General features: G+C 37.0%; 1 protein-coding gene across 1 annotated transcript in view; it reads right to left on the reverse strand.

Annotated features, from left to right (window-relative positions):
- The window catches only part of SMC5 (structural maintenance of chromosomes 5), a 113,962-nt gene that overhangs the window by 75,165 nt on the left and 23,168 nt on the right, over positions 1-15,629 (reverse strand). The gene's annotated exons all lie outside the window — the stretch shown is intronic.

Below are 15,629 nucleotides of genomic sequence, written 5' to 3' on the forward strand. Positions count from 1 at the left end.
TTGAAATTATTTAAACTGTTAAAATAAAATTAAAACAAATGCCAATACTAATTCCCAAACACTGCCAGAGGAGTTATTTATCCTTTAATCATTATGCTACACTCCAATCACGTGTTGACTACAATTTTAAATGGGTTGGTATATAAAAGCATACAACAGTTAAACCTCGAAACTCTCTCTACTTGGAAAATGTATGAATGAAAACTAACTTTTACATATGCATTTCCAGACATCAAAACCAGCCTGCCCATACAGGTGGCCCATGGTTTCCTCATCTTACACTCCACCACTCTGAATTCAGAGGAGACTGTACCACATGACTATAAGGAACATTAAAAAATAGAAAATCTGAAAGAAGGGTATTTACTTATTTCTTGATTTAAAAGTACTACTGCTTCACACCTCCTATCTACTCATCCATCTTATTCACTGGCAATCAGCAGCATGGAAGAAGACCTGGGACCACCAGAGAGACAAAGTGCCGTTGTTCGGGTGTGTGTGAGGGGAGGGGTGGGACCACCATAGAAGCTCCTTTCTCTGCACGCGTGTTTTCAGGCGGCAGGGCACCACCTACAAGAGCTCCAGGGATGGGTGCGAGCCACCACTGCCATCTAGGACTCCAGAGATGGGCGTGGACTGCTGCCGCTACCAAGGGTCCCATGAGTGGATGCTGGTTGTTTCCCCCACCTCCTGGAAACATGCGCAGGCAGTGCACCTGCATAGCCCCTATCAAGGGATAACAGCCAGCACACGCTGAGGAAAGAAACGGCAAGCATCCAAACCAAAAGCAACCCTCACACCAAAAACATATTAAACCCACACAAGCTACACAGGAACACTTCTGCATATTAATAGCCCTCCAAGACTACGGTATATAATTGTGTATTTACACAGAGTAAGAGGGATATAAGGGAACCATTCCCAGTGAAAAGACCAAGAGAATTCCCCTGAAGGAACAATGAAACAGACCTCTTCAGTCTAACAGACACCAAGTTCAAAAAGAAGGTAACAAAAATACTGAAGGAATTAAGAAAGGCTATCAACAGAAATGCAAATTACTGTAAAAAGGAAGTAGAAACTATAAGGAAGAGACAAGAAAAATTAGAAAATTCCTTTGCCGAGACAAAAGCTGAGCTAAAGGCAATGAAGAGCAGAATGAATAATGCAGAAGAAAGAGTAAGCGATCTGGAAGATAGAATAATGGAAATTACCCAAACAAAACAGCAGACAGAAAGCCAAATGAAAAAAAAAAAAAAAAGAAAGCAATATAAGAGACCTATGGGATAATACAAAGCATGCCAATCTACGGATAACAAGGATTCCAGAAGGAGAAGAAAGAGAAAAGGGGATTGAAAATGTATTTGAAGAAACTATGGCTGAAAACTTACCAAACCTAAAGAAGGAAATAGATATCCAGATACAGGAAAAAGAAGGTCCCAAAAAAGATGAACCCAAACAGACCTACATCAAGAAATATTATAATAAAAATGGCAGAACAACGCCGCTTAAAGGAGTTCCAGAGACGGGTGTGAGCTGCGGCTAAAAGCACAGACCCCAGAGACAGGCATGAGACACTAAGGACGCTGCTGTGGCCACCAAGAAGCCTGTGTGTGAGCATAGGTCACTCTCCACACCTCCCTTCCAGGAGCCTGTGCAGCCTGCCACTGCCAGGGTTCCGGGATCCAGGGACAACTTCCCCGGGAGAACGCACAGCACGTCTCAGGCTGGTGCAACGTCCCGCTGGCCTCTGCCGTCACAGGCCTGTCCCGCACTCCGTGCCCCTCCCTCCCCCCTGGCCTGAGTGAGCCACAGCCCCTGAATCAGCGGCTCCTTTAACCCCGTCCTGTCTAAGCAAAGAACAGACGCCCTCCAGCAACCTACACACAGAGGCGGGGCCAAATCCAAAGCTGAGCCCCAGGAGCTGTGCTAACAAAGAAGAGAAAGGGAAATCTCTCCAGCAGCCTCAGAAGCAGCAGATTAAAGCTCCACAATCAACTTGATGCACCTTGCATCTGTGGAATACCTAAATAGACAACGAATCATCTCAAATTGAGGAGGTGGACTTTGAGAGCAAGATTTATGACGTTTCCCCCTTTTCGTCTTTTTGTGAGTGTGTATGTGTATGCTTCTGTGTGAGATTTTGTCAGTATAGCTTTGCTTCCACCATTTGTCCTAGGGTTCTATCCATCCGTTTTTTGTTGTTGTTTTTCTGTTTTTAAAAAAATTTTTTTCTTAATAATTATTTTTTATTTTAATAACTTTATTTTATTTTACTTTATCCTCCTTCCTTCCTTCCTACCTTCCTTCCCTCCCTCCCTCCCCCCCTCCTTTAGACAAAAATCATCCCAAATTGAGGAGGTGGAATTTGAGAGCAAGATTTATGATTTTTTCCCCTTTTCCTCTTTTTGTGAGTGTGTATGTGTATGTTTCTGTGTAAGATTTTGTCTGTATAGCTTTGCTTTCACCATTTGTGCTAGGGTTCTATCGGTCTTTTTTTTCTTTCTTAAAAAAATTTTTTTTCTTAATAATTATTTTAATAACTTTATTTTATCTTACTTTTTCTTTCTCTCTCTCTCTCTCTTTTACTAATTCTTTCTTTCTACTTTTTCTCCCTTTTATTCTGAGCCATGAGGATGAAAGGCTCTTGGTGCTGCAGCCAAGAGTCAGTGCTGTGCCTCTGAGGTGGGAGAGCCAACTTCAGGACACTGGTCCACAAGAGACCTTCCAGCTCCACATAATATCAAACGGTGAAAATCTCCCAGAGATCTCCATCTCAACACCAGCACCCAGCTTCACTCGACGACCAGCAAGATAAAGTGCTGGACACCCTATGCCAAACAACTCGCAAGACAGGAACACAACCCCACCCATTAGCAGAGAGGCTGCCTAAAATCATAATAAGACCACAGACACCCCAAAACACACCACCAGACGTGACCTGCCCACCAGAAAGACAAGATCCAGCCTCATCCACCACAACACAGGCACTAGTCACCTCCACTAGGAAGCCTACACAACCCACTGAACCAACCTTAGCCACTAGGGACAGACACCAAAAACAACGGGAACTACGAACCTGCAGCCTGCAAAAAGGAGACACCAAACACAGTAAGATAGGCAAAATGAGAAGACAGAAAAACACACAGCAGATGAAGGAGAAAGATAAAAACCCACCAGACCTAACAAATGAAGAGGAAATGGGCAGTCTACCTGAAAAAGAATTCAGAATAACGATAGTAAAGATGATACAAAATCTTGGAAATACAATAGAGAAAAGGCAAGAAACGTTTAACAAGGACCTAGAAGAACTAAAGATGAAACAAGCAATGATGAACAACACAATAAATGAAATTAAAAATACTCTAGATGGGATCAATAGCAGAATAACTGAGGCAGAAGAACGAATAAGTGACCTGGAAAATAAAATAGTGGAAATAACTACTGCAGAGCAGAATAAAGAAAAAAGAATGAAAAGAACTGAGGACTGTCTCAGAGACCTCTGGACAACATTAAACGCACCAACATTCAAATTATAGGGGTTCCAGAAGAAGGAGAGAAAAAGAAAGGGACTGAGAAAATATTTGAAGAGATTATAGTTGAAAACTTCCCTAATATGGGAAAGGAATTAGTTAATCAAGTCCAGGAAGCACAGAGAGTCCCACACAGGATAAATCCAAGGAGAAATACGCCAAGACACATATTAATCAAACTGTCAAAAATTAAATACAAAGAAAACATATTAAAAGCAGCAAGGGAAAAACAACAAATAACACACAAGGGAATCCCCATAAGGTTAACAGCTGATCTTTCAGCAGAAACTCTGCAAGCCAGAAGGGAGTGGCAGGACATATTTAAAGTGATGAAGGAGAAAAACCTGCAACCAAGATTACTCTGCCCAGCAAGGATCTCATTCGGATTTGATGAAGAAATTAAAACCTTTACAGACAAGCAAAAGCTGAGAGGGTTCAGCGCCACCAAACCAGCTTTACAACAAATGCTAAAGGAACTTCTCTAGGCAAGAAACACAAGAGAAGTATAAGACCTACAATAACAAACACAAAACAATTAAGAAAATGGGAATAGGAACATACATATCGATAATTACCTTAAATGTAAATGGACTAAATGCTCCCACCAAAAGACACAGATTGACTGAATGGATACAAAAACAAGACCCTTATATATGCTGTCTACAAGAGACCCACTTCAGACCTAGAGACACATACAGACTGAAAGTAAGGGGATGGAAAAAGATAATCCATGCAAATGGAAACCAAAAGAAAGGTGGAGTAGCAATTCTCATATCAGACAAAACAGATGTTAAAATAAAGACTATTAGAAGAGACAAAAAGGACACTACATAATGATTAAGGGATCGATCCAAGAAGAAGATATAACAATTGTAAATATTTATGAACCAACATAGGAGCACCTCAATATATAAGGCAAATACTAACAGCCATAAAAGGGGAAATTGACAGTAACACGTTCATAGTAGGGGACTTTAACAACCCACTTTCACCAATGGACAGATCATCCAAAATGAAAATAAATAAGGAAACCCAAGCTTTAAATGATACATTAAACAAGATGGACTTAATTGACATTTATAGGACATTCCATCCAAAAACAACAGAATACACATTTTTCTCAAGTGCTCATGGAACATTCTCCAGGATAGATCATATCTTGAGTCACAAATCAAGCCTTGGTAACTTTAAGAAAATTGAAATTGTATCAAGTATCTTTTCCGACCACAATGCTATGAGACTAGATATCAATTACAGGAAAAGATCTGTTAAAAAAAAAAACACATGGAGGCTAAACAATACACTACTTAATAACGCAGTGATCACTGAAGAAATCAAAGAGGAAATCAAAAAATACCTAGAAACAAATGACAATGGAGACACGACGACCCAAAACCTATGGGATGCAGCAAAAGCAGTTCTAAGAGGGAAGTTTATAGCAATACAATCCTACCTTAAGAAACAGGAAGCATCTCGAATAAACAACCTAACCTTGCACCTAAAGCAATGAGACAAAGAAGAACAAAAAAACCCCCAAAGTTAGCAGAAGGAAAGAAATCATAAAAATCAGATCAGAAAAAAATGAAAAAAAATGAAGGAAACGATAGCAAAGATCAATAAAACTAAAACCTGGTTCTTTGAGAAGATAAATGAAATTGATAAACCATTAGCCAGACTCATCAAGAAAAAAAGGGAGAAGACTCAAATCAATAGAATTAGAAATGAAAAAGGAGAAGTAACAACTGACACTGCAGAAATACAAAGGATCATGAGAGATTACTACAAGCAACTCTATGCCAATAAAATGGACAACCTGGAAGAAATGGACAAATTCTTAGAAATGCACAACCTTCTGAGACCGAACCAGGAATAGAAAATATGAACAGACCAATCACAAGCACTGAAATTGAAACTGTGATTAAAAATCTGCCAACAAACAAAAGCCCAGGACCAGATGGCTTCACAGGCGAATTCTATCAAACATTTAGAGAAGAGCTAACACCTATCCTTCTCAAACTCTTCCAAAATATAGCAGAGGGAGGAACACTCCCAAACTCATTCTACGAGGCTACCATCAACTTGATACCAAAACCAGAAAGGGATGTCACAAAGAAAGAAAATTACAGGCCAATATCACTGATGAACATAGATGCAAAAATCCTCAACAAAATACTAGCAAACAGAATCCAACAGCACATGTAAAGGATCATACACCATGATCAAGTGGGATTTATTCCAGGAATGCAAGGATTCTTCAATATATGCAAAAAATCAATGTGATAAACCATATTAACAAATTGAAGGAGAAAAACCATATGATCATCTCAATAGATGGAGAGAAAGCTTTCGACAAAATTCAACACCCATTTATGATAAAAACGCTGCAGAATGCAGGCATAGAGGGAAATTTCCTCAACATAATAAAGGCCATATATGACAAACCCACAGCCAACATCGTCCTGAATGGTGAAAAACTGAGACCATTTCCACTAAGATCAGGAACAGGACAAGGTTGCCCACTCTCACCACTCTTATTCAACATACTTTTGGAAGTTTTAGCCACAGTAATCAGAGAAGAAAAAGAAATAAAAGGAATCCAAATCAGAAAAGAAGAAGTAAAGCTGTCACTGTTTGCAGATGACATGATCCTATACATAGAGAATCCTAAAGATGCTATTAGAAAACTACTAGAGCTAATCAATGAATTTGGTAAAGTAGCAGGATACAAAATTAATGCACAGAAATCTCTGGCATTCCTATACACTAATGATGAAAAATCTGAAAGTGAAATCAAGAAAACACTCCCATTTACCACTGCAACAAAAAGAATAAAACATCTAGGAATAAACCTACCTGAGACAAAAGACCTGTATGCAGAAAATTATAAGACACTGATGAAAGAAATTAAAGATGATACAAATAGATGGAGAGATATACCATGTTCTTGGATTGGAAGAATCAACATTGTGAAAATGACTCTACTATCCAAAGCAATCTACAGATTCAATGCAATCCCCATCAAACTACCACTGGCATTTTTCACAGAACAAGAGCTAAAAATTTCACAATTTATATGGAAACACAAAAGACCCCTAATAGCCAAAGCAATGTTGAGAACGAAAAACAGAGCTGGAGGAATCACACTCCCTGACTTCAGACTATACTACAAAGCTACAGTAATCAAGACAGTATGGTACGGGCACAAAAACAGAACAGGATAGAAAGCCCAGAGATAAACCCATGCACATGTGGTTACCTTATCTTTGATAAAGGAGGCTGGAATGTACAGTGGAGAAAGGACAGCCTCTTCAATAAGTGGTGCTGGGAAAACTGGACAGGTACATGTAAAAGTATGAGATTAGATCACTCCCTAACACCATACACAAAAGTAAGCTCAAAATGGATTAAAGACCTAAATGTAAGGCCAGACACTATCAAACTCTTAGAGTAAAACACAGGAAGAACACTCTATGACATAAATCACAGCAAGATCCTTTTTGACCCACCTCCTAGAGAAATGGAAATAAAAACAAAAATAAACAAATGGGACATAATGAAACTTCAAAGCTTTTGCACAGCAAAGGAAACCATACACAAGACCAAAAGACAACCCTCAGAATGGGAGAAAATATTTGCAAATGAAGCAATTGACAAAGGATTAATCTCCAAAATTTATAAGCAACTCATGCAGCTCAATAACAAAAAAACAACCCAATGCAAAAATGGGCAGAAGACCTAAATAAACATTTCTCCAAAGAAGATATACAGACTGCCAACAAACACATGAAAGAATGCTCAACATCATTAATCATTAGAGAAATGCAAATCAAAACTACAATGAGATATCATCTCACACCAGTCAGAATGGCCATCATCAAAAAATCTAGAAACAATAAATGCTGGAGAGGGTGTGGAGAAAAGGGAACACTCTTGCACTGCTGGTGGGAATGTGAATTGGTTCAGCCACTATGGAGAACAGTATGGAGGTTCCTTAAAAAACTACAAACAGAACTACCATATGACCCAGCAATCCCACTACTGGGCATATACCCTGAGAAAACCATAATTCAAAAAGAGTCATGTACCAAAATGTTCATTGCAGCTCTATTTACAATAGCCCAGAGATGGAAACAACCTAAGTGTCCATCATCGGATGAATGGATAAAGAAGATGTGGCACATATATACAATGGAATATTACTCAGCCGTAAAAAGAAACGAAATTGAGCTATTTGTAATGAGGTGGATGGACCTGGAGTCTGTCATACAGAGTGAAGTAAGTCAGAAAGAGAAAGACAAATACCGTATGCTAACACACATATATATGGAATTTAAGGGAAAAAAAGGTCATGAAGAACCTAGGGGTAAGACAGGAATAAAGACACAGACCTACTAGAGAACGGACTTGAGAATATGGGGAGGAGGAAGGGTGAGCTGTGACAAAGCGAGAGAGAGGCATGGACATATATACACTACCAAATGTAAGGTAGATTGCTAGTGGGAAGCAGCTGCATAGCACAGGGAGATCAGCTCGGTGCTTTGTGACCGCCTGGAGCAGTGGGATAGGGAGGGCGGGAGGGAGGGAGACACAAGAGGGAAGAGATATGGGAACATATGTATATGTATAACTGATTCACTTTGTTATAAAGCAGAAACTAGCACGCCATTTTAAAGCAATTACACTGCAATAAAGATGTTAAAAAAAAAGATGAGGTGGCACATATATACAATGGAATATTACTCAGCCATAAAAGGGAACGAAATTGACCTATTTGTAATGAGGTGGATAGACCTAGAGTCTATCATACAGAGTGAAGTAAGTCAGAAAGAGAAAGACAAATACCGTATGCTAACTCATATATATGGAATTCAAGAAAAAAAAATGTCAGGAAGAACCTAGGGGTAAGACAGGAATAAAGACACAGACCTACTAGAGAATGTACTTGACGATATGGGGAGGGGGAAGGGTAAGCTGTGACAAAGCGAGAGAGAGGCATGGACATATATACACTACCAAATGTAAGGTAGATAGCTAGTGGGAAGCAGCTGCATAGCACAGGGAGATCAGCTCGAGGCTTTGTGACCACCTGGAGGGGTGAGATAGAGAGGATGGGAGGGAGGGAGACATAAGAGGGAAGAGATATGGGAACATATGTATATGTATAACTGATTCACTTTGTTATAAAGCAGAAACTAACACACTATTGTAAAGCAATTATACTCTAATAAAAAAAAATAAAAATGGCAAAAGTTAAAAATAAAGAGAAGATTCTAAAGGCAGCAAGAGAAAAACAAAGAGTTAAATTCAAGGGAACCCCCATAAGACTATCAGCTGATTTCTCCACAGAAACACTGCAGGCCAGAAGGGAGTGGCAAAATATATTCAAAGTCTTAAAAGGAAAAATTGTGCAACCTAGAATACTCTACCTAGCAAGATTATCGTTTAGAATAGGAGGAGAGATAAAGAATTTCTCAAACAAGCAAAAACTAAAAGAATACAGCAATACTAAACCTATCCTAAAAGAAATATTGAAAGGTCTTCTCTAAATAGAAAAAAGCAAGAAGATATAGGAAGGAGGAAATCACAGTTGGAAAGTAAACTACTTAAATAAGCCAGTATACAGATCAAAAAGAAAAAAAAATAAAAAACCTATTTGTGAAAGCGACGATAAAGACAAGGAACAGCAAAAGAATAAACATGAAGATGTAAAAAAAGGATATCAAAATCATAAAAGTTGGGGAAGAAGAGTTAAGAAAATGTAGATTCTTTTTTTTTTTTTAGACTGTGTTTAAGGCTGTATGACTATCAGTCTAAAGCAAGCAGATATAAGAAGGGGTTAACATACTTGAAAAACAGGGCAACCATAAATCAAAAACATACAATAGATTCACAAAAACCAAAAAGAAGAGGACACAAGCATAAAATAAAAGAAAGTAATCAAGTCACAAAAAGAAAAACAAAAAAGGAAAGGAACAAAGAAGAAACATACAATCAACTGGAAAACAAGGTTTAAAATGGCAATAAATGTATAGGTATCAATAATTACCTTAAATGTCAATGGACTAAATGCTCCAACAAAAGACAGAGTGGCCGACTGGATGAAAAAACAAGAGCCTACAATATGCTGCCTACAAGAGATCCACCTTAGGACAAAGGACACACACAGACTGAAAGCAAGGGGATGGAAAAAGATATTTCATGCAAACGGAAATGACAAGAATGCGGGAGTCACAATACGTGTATTAGACAAAACAGGTTTTAAAACAGAGGCCACAAAGAAAGATAAAGAAGGATACTATATAATGATAAAAAGGTCAATACAAGAAGAGGACTTTACACTCATCAACATATATGCCTAATATAGGAGAATTCTAATATAATATAGGAGAATACAAATACATAAAACATACTAGCAGACATAAAGGCAGAAATTGATGGGAATACAATAATAGGAGACTTTAACACCCCACTCACGTCAACAAACAGATCTTCTAGACAGAAAATCAATAAGGTAGCAGAGATCCTGAATGATACAATAGAACAGTTAGACTTAATTGGTATTTTCAGAACATTACATCCAAAAAAACCCCAGAAAACACATTCTTTTCAAGTGTACATGGAATATTCTCTAGGACTGACCACATACTAGGGCACAAAACTAACCTCAACAAATTTAAGAATACAGAAATTATTTCAAGGATCTTCTCCAACCACAATGGCATGAAACAAGAAATCAACCACAGGAAAAGAAATGAGAAAAAAATAATTACATGGAGACTAAACAACATGCTACTAAAAAATCAATGGGTCAACGAGGAAATCAAAAAGGATATTAAAAATACCTGGAGACAAATGGCAATGAAAACACAACCATACAAAATCTATGAGATGCAGCAAAAGCAGTTCTTAGAGGGAAATTGACAGCAATACAGGCCTTCCTCAAAAAATAAGAAAAACCTCAAATAAACAACCTAACCTACCACCTAAAAGAATTAGAAAAAGAAAAATAAACAAAACCTAAAGTCAGCAGAAGGAAGGAAATAATAAAGAACAGAGAGGAAATAAATAAAATAGACATTAAAAACACAACAGAAAAAAATTAGTAAAGCCAAGAGCTGGTTCTTTGAAAGGGTAAACAAAATTGACATGCCTCTGGCCAGGCTCACCAAGAAGAAAAAAGAGAGAATCCAAATAAATAAAGTAAGAAATGAAAAAGGAGAAATCTCAACCAATACTGCAGAAATACAAAAAACCATAAAAGAATACTATGAATAATTATATGCCAACGAAGTTGACAACCTGTAAGAAATGGACAACTTTCTAGAAACACAGAGCCCACCAACACTGAATCAAGAAGAAAGATAATTTGAACAGATCGATCACTAGAGGTGAAATAGAATCTGTAATTAAAAAATAAAACAAAGCAAAAAAACTCCCTACAAACAAAAGTCCAGGACCAGATGGCTTCACAGGCGAATTCTACCAAACATACGAAGATCATACTTATACTGATCCTTCTAAAACGCTTTCAAAAGACTGAAGAGGAGGGAACACTCTCAAAAACATTCTATGAAGCCACCATCACCCTGATACCAAAACCAGACAAAGACATCACCAAAAAAGAAAATTATAACATCTTTGATTAGTATAGATGCAAAAGTTCTCAACAAAATATTAGCAAACCAAATCCAACAATACATAAAAAAGATTATACAACATGACCAAGTGGGATTCATCTCAAGTTCACAAGGATGATTCAATATATGCAAATCAATCAATGTTAATACACATTAACTAAAGTCAAAAACCACATCATCATCTCAATAGATACAGAAAAAGGATTTGACAAAATTCAACATCTATTCATGATGAAAACTCTTACCAAAGTGGGTATAGAGGGCACATATCTCAACATAATAAAAGTCATTTATGACAAACCCACAGCCAATATAATACTCAGTGGTGAAAAGCGGAAAGCCTTCTCGCTAAAACTTGGAACAAGACAAGGATCATCACTCTCAACTCTTCTATTCAACATAGTATTGCAAGTCCTAGCCACAGCACTCAGAAAAGAAAAATAGAAAGTATCCAAATTGGAAGGGAAGAGGTAAAATATTTACTATATGTAGATGACATGATAGTATACATAGAAAACCCTAGGGCACCACACAAAAGCCACTAGTGATAAATGAATTCAGCAAAGTAGCAGAATACAAGATTAACATTCAGAAATCAGTTGCATTTCTTTACATTAACAATGAAATATTAGAAAGGGAATGTAAAAAAACAATCCCTTTAAAAATTGCACCAAGGGCTTCCCTGGTGGCGGAGTGGTTGAGTCCGCCTGCCAATGCAGGGGACATGGGTTCGTGCCCCCGTCCGGGAAGATCCCACATGCCGTGGAGCGGCTAGGCCCGTGAGCCATGGCCACTGGGCCTGCGCATCCATGCTCCACAACGGGAGAGGCCACAACAGTGAGAGGCCCGGGTACTGCAAAAAAAAAAAAAAAAAAAATTGCACCAAAAAAACCCCTAGGAATAAACCTGACCAAGGAGGTGAAAGACTTATATGCTGAGAATTATAAAACATTAATAAAGGAAATCAAAGAGGATTCAAAGAAATGAAAAGATATCCCATGCTCTTGGACAGGAAGAATTAATACTGTTAAAACGGCCATACTATCCAAAGCAATCTACAGATTTAATGTGATCCCTAGCAAGTCACCCATGACATTTTTCACATAACTAGAACAAATAATACAAAAATTTATACAGAACCATAGAAGACCCAGAATTGCTAAGGGAGTCCTGAGGAAAAAAAAAAAAGCAGGAGGTATAACCCTCCCAGACTTCAGACAATACTACAAAGCTACAATAATCAAAACAGTGTGGGGTACTGGTACAAAAACAGACATATGGATCAATGGAATAAAATAGAGCCCAGAAATCAACCCACACACCTACGGTCAATCTTTGACAAAGGAGGCAAGAATATAAAATGGGAAAAAGACAATCTCTTCAGCAAGTGGTACTGGGAAAGTTGGACAGTTGCATGTATATCAATGAAGTTAGAACACACCCTCACACTATGCACAAAAACAAACTCAAAATAGCTTAAAGACTTAAACGTAAGACATGACACCATAAAACTACTAGAAGAGAGCAAAGGCAAAACATTCTCTGACATAAATCGTAAAAGTGTTTTCTTAGGTTAATCTCCCAAGGGAATAAAAATAAAAACAAAAATAAACAAATGGGACCTAATCAAATCTACAAGCTTTTGCACAACGAAGGAAACCATAAACAAAATGAAAAGACAACCCACAGAATGAGAAAATATTTGCAAACAATGTGACTGACAAAGGCTTAACTTCCAAAATATACAAACAACTCATACAGCTCAATAACAAAAAGACAAACAACCCAACTGAAAAATGGACAGGAGACCTAAATAGATATTTCTCCAAAGAAGACATACAGATGACCAGTAGGCACATGAAAAGATGTTCAACACCAGCAATTATTAAAGTAAATGAAAACCAAAACCACAACAAGGTACCACCTCATGCCGATCACAATGGCCACCATTAAAAAGTCTACAAATAAATGCTGGAGAGGGTGTGAAGAAAAGGGAACCCTCCTTCACTGTTGGTGGGAATGTAATTTGGTACAGCCACTAAGGAAAACAGTATGGAGGTTCCTCAGAAAACTAAAAATAGAATTACCATATGATCCAGCAGTCCCACTGCTGGGCATATATCTGGAGAAAACTATAATTCAAAAAGATATTTGCATCCCAATGTTCAGAGCACTACCATTCACAATAGCTAAGACATGGAAACAACCTAAATGTCCATCAACAGATGAATGGATAAAGATGTGGTATACACACACACACACACACACACACACACACACACACACAATGGAATACTACTCAGCCATAAAAAGAACAGAATAATGTCATTTGCAGCAACATGGATGTAACCAGAAATCATCACACTAAGTAAGTCAGAAAGAGAAAGACAAATACCATATGATATCACTTATATGTGGAATCTAAAATATGGCACAAATGAACCTATCTACAAAATAGAAACAGACTCACAGTCATAGAGAACAGACCTGTGGTTGCCAAGGGGGAGAAGAGGTGGGAGAAGGATAGGTTGGGAATTTGGGGATGGAACTATATCCAATCTCCTGGGATAATCCATAATGGAAAAGAATATAAAAAGGAAGGTATATATGTGTATAACTGAGTCACTTTGCTGTACAGCAGAAATTAGCACAACACTAAATCAACTATACTTTAATTAAAAAAAAAAAAAGGAGAAAAGAAACCATCCCCAAAAGGCTATACTGTCACTGTGAGGGTAAACTAGAATTACTCTATTACCTCCACCACCACCCTCAGCCACAGCAAGGCCAACTTGCCTGTATCAAACTATGACTCGAACTGTGAAATGAAGAAAAATTTTACCCTGAGAGTTACTAACCCCAAGTCACTCTCACACAGATTTGTATCTTGAAGTTACATGACAGACGTAAGGAGGTTCAAAAACCCTCAAACTGAGAATTCTGTATATTGAGATACTTGTTTAATAGTATCCAATGATCTTTAACAGAAGTTAACAAAAATTCTCTCTGCAGGAATCTACCTTTATCATCAAAGAGTTTAACACAGATAAAGTTCCAAGAGAAAGGAGAAGCTCGCTGGAAACACACATGCAAGAAAACAAAGCTTCAATAGTAAGAACTAGCAGAAATCGAAAGTAAAATCGTATTGGAATCAAAGGACTCAAGTATAAGTACGTTTATTATATTTTAAGAAATAAAAGATTGAAAATATAAATAAACAATAGATCTGAAAAAGAACCAAAGAGAAATGGATCTAGAATGCAACATAGACATAAAAAGATGAAAAATATGAAAGATCTTAAGAGACTTGGATGACTGAGAAAGCCTAACATCTGTCTTGTAAGAGTTCTGGAAGGAAGGGAGGCTAAGAATGGGTCAGTGGCAGTATTTGGAGAAATAACAGATAAGAATTTTCCAAACTACAGATTTAAGAATAAATCACAGTATTAATAAAAAATAAATCCACACATAAATATATGATGTGAAACTATAAAACACCAAAAACAATTACCAACAAAGAAACTAAGATTAGATTCACAACAGAAGACAATGGAATACTTTGCATGTGCTGAGAAAATATCTATCAGTGTAGAATTTTATATAAAGCAAGTACATCTTTCAAGATTTAGAGCAAAATATTTACAGACAAAAACCGAGTGTTAGAAGAGCTTCATTAAAGGAAACTTTAAAGAATGTCCTCTGGCAGAAAGTGATCCCAGAGGGAAGAAAACAAATGCAAGAAAGAATGAAAAGCAAGGCAAACAGAAAATATGTGGCGTAATTCTAAACAAACATTACAGTTTAAATTAATAATAGTTATTATATCTTGAAGAGTTTAAGAAACAAGACAGAATTAAAGTAGCATATAAATTCAGAGAAAAAGTTATAAAAAGCACTCTAAGATATTTATTCAGTAGGAAGATGAAAATTTAAGTCTAGACTCTATTAAAGTATTTGTTAAAAATTCTAATAACCATTAAAACAAGAGAAGAATGCATAATTTCCAAAACAATAAAAAAGGAAAAATTAACCAAACAAAAAAATCCAAATGAAGGCAAGAGAGGAAACAAATACTGAAAAGTGGGCCAAATTAAAGGCACAGAATAAGGCAGTAAAAATAAGTCCAAACGTATAAGTAATTACAGTAAATGAACTGTATGTATTATTTAAAAGACTATATGAAAAACACCACCCCACTATCCTTGTTTAAATAAGATAAATAAGATATTAAAAACTTGAAATGAATGAAAGAAAGATAACCAGGAAAATATTTAAAGAGAAAGCTACTAACTACATTCATTAATAGCAAGTTAAACAGATTCTAGAGCAAAAAGTCTCGAAAGATGAAGAAATCAGCACATAACAATAAAGAATTCAATAATGTCCTGAAAATATATAAGGCAAAAATTGACAGAACAAGGGTAATTGACAAATCTACATAAAGGAATAGTGTAATACACTT

This window comes from Leucopleurus acutus (genome assembly GCF_964270905.1).
Source record: "Leucopleurus acutus genome assembly, chromosome: 7".
Lineage (NCBI taxonomy): Eukaryota > Metazoa > Chordata > Mammalia > Artiodactyla > Delphinidae > Leucopleurus > Leucopleurus acutus.